A 7,668-nucleotide genomic window follows, 5' to 3' on the forward strand; every position below is an offset into this window, starting at 1 on the left:
GGGACGCTCGCGCGGGCGCCCGCACAGCGGGGTGCACCAGCGCCTGCCCTGGACCCCGCCAAGGGGACCCCGGGGGCTTCTGCCCTTGAAACCCGTCCTGAGAGCGGGCAGCAGGGCCCCGGGCTGGACCTCCCCTCGACCCCGAGGGCCGTCCCAGCACAGGCCTGCTCCCTGGCCTGCTGTCCTGCTCTTTAACTGGACTAACAGCGGCCCAGGCGCTCGGCCGACGCAGCCGTGCGCTGGCCAGGGCTGCAGAGGGGCCTGGCCTCTGGGGTGCGGGCCCCAGCCCTGGGCTCTCCTGGGCTCTGCCCCTCGCCCTGCCCTGAAACCACGGCTGTGGCAGCTGCATGGTAACGGGACCCACCCATTACGCCATGGTAAAGGCCCCGGGCGGCTCCAGGCCACTGTGCGGTCTGCTCGCCCCCGTGGGGGCGGGGGGCGGCAGCAGCTGTCCCCTCCCGACCTGGGACGGCCACTCTCCCAGCACCCCACCAGGGCAGCAGCCCCCGCACAGGTCAGAAGCCAGGCCAGCTGGGTCCCCAGCCACACGTAGGGCCCTGGGGACCTGGCACACTGGGGTGCCCGCGGGGCACTCCAGGGCAGGGGCACTTCCTGTCCTGTCCACGTCCCTTCTGGGCAGCAGTCAGGGGCTCCGTGTGGGAGCGGAGGGCCAGCTGTGGCCACCCTGCCCACGCAGCCTTCACCGCCCATGGGCAGACTCCATGGGGAAGGTTATCTTGTGACCCTGGCCCGGCGCCCAGGGAGCCAGCCCCGCACCTGTGGCCAGCTCCCCCCACCGCGGGACACCTGCCAGCTCCCAGGGCTGAGGTCCTGGCAGAAAAGAACCCTGGGGGCTGGGCCCCAGTCCCTCTGGGACCACCGCCCGGCCACCCCCAGTCCACATCCAGGTACCACGCGGGGACAGGTGCCCCCTCCCGACTCGAGATGTAGGGGGCTCCTCATGACCACCTGCTCAGTCCCCTCAGGCCTCAAAGCTGCTGGCTGTGGGGGGTCCCTGCCTTGGCAAGCGGGGCAGCAGGGGGCGGCTCGGGTTCCCGTCTCCCGCATCCCAGACCTGGACTGAGTTCTGAGCTCCCAGCTTCAGCCTGGCCCAGCCCTGACTTTCACAGGGATGGGGGAGTGAACTGGTGGATGTAGGACACGCTCGCTCCCCCTCTCTCGCTCTCCCTCGCTCTCCCTCTCTTGCTCTCTCCCTCTCTCCCCCCTCCCTCGATCTCTCCCTCTCTCCCTCCCCCCCTCCCTCTCTCGCTCTGCCTTTCAGATAAATAAGCAACCTTTACAAAGGAGAGGAATCTGTCACTGGCTGTGGTCCTGCAGCCCTCTGCTCCCACGGGGCCGTCCCCTCGCTCCCGACCGCGAGTGTGGGCGCCGCAGAAGGGGCCTTGTCCGGTGCTCAGGACCCCTTCACCCTGGCAGCCTCCCCAGGGCCTGTCCCTGGGCCCCAGTGTTTAACACGTTCAGTGCACTGTTGGATTCAGTCTGTATTTTGTTGACAATTTAAAAATATATAAGGTGAAAGGCAGAGGAGAGCGAGCGAGTGTCCGTCCACTGGTTCACTCCCCAGATGGCCACAATGGGGGGGCTGGGCCAGGCTACAGCCAGGAGCCTGGAGCTCCATCCGGGTCTCCCAGGCACTTGGGCCATCCCCGTCCTGCACTGCTCTCCCAGGCCACAGCAGAGAGCTGGACTGGAAGTGGAGCAGCCGGGGCGCCAGCAGGCTCTGTCCGCTGTGGGGTGCTGGCGCCCAAGCCGCAGCTCGGCCCTCTGCCTGCCGCGCCCACCATATCTGTGGCCTCCTCGTGGTGTTTGTATCAGGCTGGCCCTGGCCTCTGAATGGATGTCAAAGTGTTTTTCTTGAATTTTTGGGAAGAAGTGGAGAAAGACTGGTGTCCGTTCTTAAACGCTAGGTAGAATTCACCAGCAGAACCTGGCTTTTTCTGTTTGGAGGTCTGTCGGTTATCTGTTTCCTTTACTTGAGCAGAGCCTTCCACCCGCTGGTTCCCCCCTCCCCCAGATGACCGAGAGCTGGGAAACCCACCGGTTCTCCCACTTCCCAGGCGGGTGGCAGGGACCCACGTGCCTGAGTGACCACCTGCTGGGGGGGCACAGCCAGGCACTGAGTGACCACCTGCTGGGGGGGCACAGCCAGGCACCTGACCACCTGCGATGGGGGGGCACAGCCAGGCACTGAGTGACCACCTGCTGGGGACGCAGGGGCACAGTATTAGCAGGAAGTGGGGGCCTCGGATGCCGGGATCCCGGTGGGTGCTGGGCAGGTCACCTTCCCCCAGACCCTCGCCCTGGCGACCCCCGCGCATCTGAGAGCTGCTCGCGTCTCCGGGACGCCGTGTCCCGTCTCACTGGAGCTGCAGCCGCGGGGCCAGCTCCTCGCTCACTGCTGCTGTGTTCGCCCGTCTTCCCCCGCTGCTCCCAGTCCTGGGGGGGGGGGGGCAGTCCGCGAACCGCGTCCTGTGCTGTCCTGGCCGAAGCCCGGCTGAAGCCCCCCCCCCCCCAAGGAGCGACAGGCACCCAGGGCCTGGGCGACGCCCGGGGCGGGGCGGCTGCAGTGGGTCCTGGGGGGGTGGCGGGGGGGGAGGGGGAGGGGAGAAGTGGGGGGCTCCCGAGCCCAGCGCGGCAGGTTCCGCGGGCACCGCCTCCCTAAGTGTTCTCCGGTCTTGTCGAGGAGACGCCGGGTTGTTGTTTTTTTCTACTAAAACCTCTTCGCCGTCACTGTTGGGCGAGGACGTGGGTGACCGAGACCCCGTGTCGGGTCGGGGGGGGGCTGCCTCGTCACGTGCGGGCCGGGGCCGGGGCCAGGGCAGGGGGCCGGGGGCAGGGGCCGGGGCCGCGGGCAGGGGGTCGGGGTCGGAGGCCGGGGGCAGAAGCAGGGGCAGGGGGCCGCGGGTCGGGGTCGGGGGCAGGGGGTCGGGGTCAGGGGCAGGGGGCCGAGGCCGGGGCAGGGGGCCGAAGCCGGGGGGCCGGGGTCGGGGGCAGGGGCCGGGGGCCGGGGAGGCCCCGGCGTCCGGGACGGTCCGCTCGGGCCGCAGCACTGGGCCCGGGTCCCCGCGGCCGGGTTCTCCCGAGGACGTCGTGTGGAAGACTTTTTACCTAAGTGCGCGTTTACTTTCATGTGATTTGAAAGGCGAGGTCCCAGGCCGCAGCCAGGAGCCGGAGCTCCCTCCCGGCCTCCCACGGGGGCGACAGGGACCTGAAGCCCCTTCCCCGACGCGCCCCGGGGCGCCCGCCTCCCCTCACTGCGCCTGCGCGCCAACGTCACGTCCGCTTCGCGCGCACGCGCCTGCGCAGACAGCGGCCGTGCGCTTCCGGTCGGCTCGCGGCGCTTCCTGCCCGCCTGGTGTCCCGCGGGCTCGTTCGGGCGCGTCCGGGGGCACGCAGGGTCCGAGTCAGAGACCCCTGCCCCGCGCCCCCGCCCCCGCCGCGGCCCCAGCGCTCCCGCGAGCTGCTGGCGCTGGCGGTGTCCGCCGTGCGAGTGCGGGAGCCCCCGGGGCTGTTGACCCGCCGGGTGGTCCCGGGTCCCGGCCGAGCGCTGGGCGGGAGCCCGAGGGGTCGCTGCTCCCACGGGGCCCCCGGAGAGCTCCGGCCTCGGCCGCGAGCGCCCGGCCCCCGGCCCACGCCCAAGGCGGCCCCTGCGGCCCCTGGGCCCGGCGCGCCTGCGGAAGCAGAGCCCAGCTGTCCGTCTCCTGGGGCTGCCCGCGGTCACGAGGGGCGGCACGAGGGCGACGTTTGTGGTCACGAGCGGTTGTGCCCCGCGGCGTGCGAGGGCGGTGACCTGGGCCACCCCGGGCGGGGCCGCGTCCCTGGGCTCCACGTCCTGTGGCCGAGGGAGGGAGAGGCCGCGCCGGGGAGACGGGGGAAGGACACACTCGGGGCGGCCCAGCCCGTGGCGGCTCCACGCACACGCCTCGGGACACCTCCGGGGAGCCGGGCCCGGCCGCGGAGGCCCAGTCCCCACCCAAGGGTCATGCAGGGCGGCGGGAGTAGCCGGGACCCTCCTGCGGTCGGCAAGAGCGGGCTCCCCGCGACGCCCCTGTGTCCTGCCGGCGGTGCTGCCCGTGGGGTCCACGGTGGGGACCGGGGCGGCCGCGCTCGGGTCGGGGAAGACGGCAGAAGGGGCTTGTTGGAAACGCTCCAGGTCCAAGGGCGCCCAGGGTCAGCGAGGCCCAGGCAGACCTGGGGGCGGGGTAGCGGTGACTGACGGCCCAGGGGTCAAAGCACTGTCCGACGCCAGGGACGGGGGCTGCTTCGGGGGCGCCCGGTGTCCCGGCTCCGCGGCCTCCAGGTTGCTGTCTGGGGGTCTCTTCCCAGAACAGTGCTGGGACCGCCTAACGCGAGGCCACAAAGTGTGTGACCCAAGCGTGGCACGGGCCCATCCTGCGTGGGAGAACCTGGCACTGGGGTCAGATTCTGGCCCCTGCGCTACCGGTCCAGCTCTGCTGTGGCCTGGGAAAGCAGTGGAAAATGACCAAGTGCTTGGGCCTGCACCCGCGTGGGAGACCCGGGGCAGCTCCTGCCCAGCCCTGCTCTCGCGGGTATTTGGGGAGTGAACCAGTGGATGTAGGATCTCTCTCCCTCTCTCACTGCACTTCAAATACATAAATCCTTAAGTATATTTTTAAAAAACCTGTGTGGGGGGCTGGCGTTGTGGCTTAGTGGGTAAAGCCCTGCCTGCAGTGCTGGCATCCCATATGGGCGCTGGTTCAAGTCCCGGCTGCTCCACTTCCCATCTGATGGCCTGGGGAAGCAGTGGAGGATGCCCAGGTCCTTGTGCCCTGCACCCGTGTGGGAGACCTGGAGGAAGCTCCTGGCTCCTGGCTTCGGATCGGTGCAGCTCCAGCCATTATGGCCATCTGGGGAGTGAGCGATTCTCTCTGCCTCTGCCTCTCTGTAACTCTGCCTTTCAAATAAATAAATAAATGTTAAAAAAAAAAAAAAAAAACCTACATGGGGTCCTGTGCTGTGGCTGCGCACAATGCCGGTCCCACTTGAGCGCGGGTTCGAGTCCTGTCCACTCCACTTCTGATCCAGCTCCCATCTGGTGGGCAGGGGGAGGCATTGGAGGTCAGCCCAAGTGATGACCCCTGTGGCCCGCGTGGGAGACCCGATGGGGGTCCTGGCTCCGATCCACGCGGGGGCCAGGCGTTCAGATGCAGTTCCGTGTCCTCCAGCGGGCCGGCACCGAGGAAGGTCCTTCGCGAGTGCACGGCCCAATCTGTGGGAAACGCTGAGGGAGCGGCGTGCTCGGTCCTCGAAAACCCATCTCATTCCTGCACGTGACAGTGGACGACCTGAAGATACAGCCGAGAAAACCACAGGTGCGTGGGTAAGGCGAAAACACTGGAGAACCGGAAACAGAAGGTGATGGCCATTGAAACCCCGAGGAGCAGGGGGCTGGCTCTCGGTAACCGGTCTATGCGAGCAGCGCGCCCCCTGTCGGTCGTGGCGAAGATTGACAGGTTGATCCTAAGGTGTGTGTGTGAGTGCGGACACTGTTGGATGACTGACCCCGGCAGTGACCACGACAGTGCAGCCTTGGTGCAAAAAGGGGCAGGGGGCGGGGAAACCGCCACCCGCAGCACCACCAAACCACCTGGGCGCCGGTTCCAGCCTCGGCTGCTGCACTTCCCATCCGGCTCCCTGCTAATGCCCCTGGGAGAGCAGTGGAGGATGGCCCAGGTCCTCGGGGCCCTGCACCCGCGTGGGAGACCCAATGAAGCTCCTGGCTCCTGCACCCAGCCTGACCCAGCCCTGACTGTTGGGGCCATCTGGGGAGAGAACCAGCAGGTGCGAGAGATTCTTTTTAAAGAGATGTATGTTATGTGAAAGGCAGAAAAACAGAGAAGGAGGGAAATTTTTTTTTAAGATTTACTGTTTATTTATTTGAAAGGCAGAGAGAGCACGTCCGTGTGCTCCGCCCCGCAGATGCCGGCAGCAGCGGGAGCCTGCACGTGGGCGCAGGGACCCCTGGACCGTGGGGCCGTCCTCTGCTGCCTTCCCAGACGCGCTGCAGGAAACCGTCAGAACCGGAGCGCCGGGACGCGAGCCGGCACCGGGCTGGGGGGTGCCGGTGTCCCGGGTAACTGCGCCCCAGGCGCCTGTCCCCAGTGTTCAGTCTCGTGGAGTCCGACTTTTCCTCTCACTGATTGGCCACTTGCTGTCAGCTCCGAGTTATCTTTGCCAGACCCCTGGTTCCCTGGGGGCGGGGACTGGGGAGCAGGTGACAGGCAGGTTCAGGCTCAGCACCTCATGCGGCTGCGGCCGTGCCGGATGCTGGCCACTTCCCAGGTGCTGGGCTCCTGTGGCCCTCGGCGTGGACTTCCTCTCCACACTGGCGTCTCCCGGGGCCACCTGAGTGTCCTCGTGTCCAGGCGCTGGCCGGTGTCCCCAGGGGAGGGGCGTTCTTCCCGGGCCTCACCCTGGCGGTAGCCACTTTGCAGTGCACCCTGGAGAGCCTGGCGGCCGAGGACAGCCCCCCCCCCCCGTCCTGGCTCCTCCATTTCCTGCTGTTCAGAAAGTGAGAGCCTCAGGCGGTTCTGTGCTGTTCGCGGGCCAGGGCCTTGCTTTCCCACAGCTCTCCAGAGCTGCACCCCAGTGCTTGCAGGGCCAGCACGCAGGCAGAGCTGGGAGGTGCAGGCCCACAGTGGGGGCACGCAGGAGCCAGCCTGGAGGGGGCACAGGGGGAGTCAGGCGGGGGTAGCAAGGTCGCCTCCTCAGTGTCTGGGCTTGTTCTCTGTGAGGGTCCTTTAGCCCCAGTGAGGGACCATTTATTTGCCTGTGGCCAGGCCTGCGAGGGTCAGCCCCATCCCCCCCCCACCTCCCAGACAGGGCCTGACCTCTGCCCACTTGGTCAGCCACGCACCTGTCCCTTCTTCCCTGCCCGTCAGCTCCTCCTCCTGATCAAAGTGTCCACAGGTGGCCCTGAGCCCCACTCCCAGACCCCTGCACTTGGGATGTGCAGCCAAGTCCAATCCCAGGGCCTGATCTGCCCAAAATTCCAGGCAATAATCCTGATTGGTCTACTTGGGTCATATGAAAACCTCTTGGCCAATCCACTGAGGCCAAGGAGGGACTATGCCTGTGATCGACAGCCCCTTCCAGGACCTCGGAGTTGGAGTGGAGCAGCCGCAAGCAGGCGGCAGTCCCCTGCCCGCGGGTCTCAGCAGAGGGGAAACCCCAGGAGATGGGCGGCAGGGGGCGGTAGAGGGCGCCGGGCAGCACCCCAGGTGGCAGCTGGACTCAGAGGGCCCAGGCCCAGCCCATGCCGCGCCGCAGCAGCCGGACAGGCAGCCCAGGCCCCGAGGGCCTCGCCGCGCTGCCCCCAGGAAAAGCAAAGAACAGGGCCCCGGGAAGCCCCCACACGGCCACTGGGGACAGAAGCCCTAGATGGAGCCTGGCCCTGGCCAGGGCTGCGCGGCGGCTGCGCGGCGCCCACGGCACCGGGAACCCGGCTTCTGAAGCCAGCCGCCTCGCTGAGCCCCCTCCTCCCCGCACTGCCACGGCGCCGAGCCCCCAGACCCAGGCCAGCGGGGGCCATGCCCTGGCCCCGCGCCAGTGTCCGCCCTGCTGCGTTCCTGGGCCGCAGAACCAGGGGGCTCCCGAGCCCAAGCGCTGGCCCCTGCTCTAATAGCC

The sequence above is a fragment of the Oryctolagus cuniculus genome, chromosome 1, assembly GCF_051225735.1.
Source record: "Oryctolagus cuniculus isolate XC-2025 breed Fujian yellow rabbit chromosome 1, ASM5122573v1, whole genome shotgun sequence".
Classification (NCBI taxonomy): Eukaryota; Metazoa; Chordata; class Mammalia; order Lagomorpha; family Leporidae; genus Oryctolagus; species Oryctolagus cuniculus.